The following is a 2,317-nucleotide window of genomic DNA, read 5'->3' on the forward strand; positions in this document are numbered from 1 at the left end:
TCAGACCTAATAATCTCTTCAATGTGTACTTTAAAAAAAAAATCAATAGCCTTTGATCATGGGTAGGAGTGTGTCGGGTGGGGGGGGAAGCATGTAAACAAGATATTGTTAGAGAGTAAGACTATTTTCCTCATAAGGCATGGGCCTAAGTGCTTGTTTGAAAACAAAGCAAAAGTCATATGCTAGTTTTTCAATTTTCTATTGTACGTTGTGTGACTAATTTCTACTCCATATTTTCAGTAACAGCACTTGATACCTCTGATAGAGGCATGAGGAAATCTCATAATTGCATCTTGTCTATGGTGGATTCACTTCATTGGGATACTCCATGCATGCTCTCACACACCTCTGATATCCAAGATACTAGCTAAACCTAATTAATTCTGTAGTAATTGTCTTGCTAAGTTGAGACTACAACTCAATATCCCTAAGTGCACTAGAAGCAAGATGAGCCCAATTTTCAGATGTCCTTAGCACCCAAAAGACCAACTGAAGTCAATGAAGTGGGATTCTGCCTGTTCCCAGAGAAGGGCAACAAAGGTGTGACAAGATTATGACTATCAACAGATGGCTCAGGCAGTGGTGCTATAAGGAGGGCTTTGGGATGTCTGGCCACTGGGAGGCATTCATGGACAGAAGACAGATCTCTCGGGATGGACTTCATCTTAGTAGGGAAGGAAATAGACTTCTAGTATGGAGGCTGGTACAACTGATTAAGAGAGCTTTAAATGAGGAATGGGGAGGTGGAGGGGGCGGCTGGGAGATGTCCAGGTAATCTCCATGCTGGATTTTAGCACTGAGAGGGAAGAAAACAAAATAAGAAAGGATACAGCTATGGGTAGGAGAATGGACATAAGGAGGAAGGGCAATGTGGATACCAGTCTAATAGGTCATACTAGCTGTAGAATGACCGTGCCTAATTGGGTAAAGAATGTGAGCGACGCCAAACAGCAAAAATTAAGATGTTTGTACAGCAATGCGAGGAGAATAGGTAACAAAATGGAGGAACTAGAGCTACTGGTGCAGGAAGTGAAACCAGATATTATAGGGATAACAAAAACATGGTGGAATAGTAGTCATGACTGGACTACAGGTATTGAAGAGTATGTGCTGTTTAGGAAAGACAGAAATAAAGGTAAAGGTGGTGGAGTGGCATTGTATATCAATGATGAGGTAGAATGTAAAGGAATAAGAAGCGATGGAATGGATAAGAAAGAGTCCGTCTGGGCAAAAATCACATTGGGGAAGAAAACTACTAGAGCCTCCCCTGGGATAGTGCTTGGGGTGTGCTATAGACTGCCGGGATCTACTTTGGATATGGATAGAGCCCTCTTTAATGTTTTTAATGAAGTAAATACTAATGGACACTGCGTGATCATGGGAGACTTTAACTTCCCAGATGTAGACTGAAGGACAAGTGCTAGTAATAATAATAGGGCTCAGATTTTCCTAGATGCGATAGCTGATGGATTCCTTCATCAAGTAGTTGCTGAACCAACTAGAGGGGATGCCATTTTAGATTTGGTTTTGGTGAGTAGTGAGGACTCATAGAAGAAATGGTTGTAGGGGACAACCTTGGCTCAAGTGATCATGAGCTAATTCAGTTCAAACTGAATGGAGGGATAAACAAAAATAAATCTGTGACTAGGGTTTTTGACTTCAAAAGGGCTGACTTTCAAAAATTAAGGAAATTAGTTAGGGAAGTGGATTGGACTGAAGAACTTATGGATCTAAAGGCAGAGGAGGCCTGGGATTACTTCAAGTCAAAGCTGCAGAAGGTATCAGAAGCCTGCATCCCAAGAAAGGGGAAAAAATTCATAGGCAGGAGTTGTAGACCAAGCTAGATGAGCAAGCATCTCAGAGGTGATTTTTTAAAAAAAGCAGAAAGCATACAAGGAGTAGAAGATGGGAGGGATCAGCAAGGAAAGCTACCTTATTGAGGTCAGACAGGCTAAAAGTCAAGTAGAGTTGGACCTTGCAAAGGGAATTAAAACCAATAGTAAAAGGATCTATAGCCATATAAATAAGAAGAAAACAAAGAAAGAAGAAGTGGGACCGCTAAACACTGAGGATGGAGAGGAGGTTAAGGATAATCTAAACATGGCCTAATATCTAAACAAATACTTTGCCTCAGTCTTTAATAAGGCTAATGAGGATCTTAGGGATAATGGTAGCCTGAGAAATGGGAATGAGGATATGGAGGCAGATATTCCCATATCTGAGGTAGAAGCGAAACTCGAACAGCTTAATGGGTCTAAATCGGGGGCCCAGATAATCTTCATTCAAGAATATTACGGGAATTGGCACATGAAATTGC

The sequence above is a fragment of the Chelonia mydas genome, chromosome 1 (genome assembly GCF_015237465.2).
Source record: "Chelonia mydas isolate rCheMyd1 chromosome 1, rCheMyd1.pri.v2, whole genome shotgun sequence".
Classification (NCBI taxonomy): Eukaryota; Metazoa; Chordata; order Testudines; family Cheloniidae; genus Chelonia; species Chelonia mydas.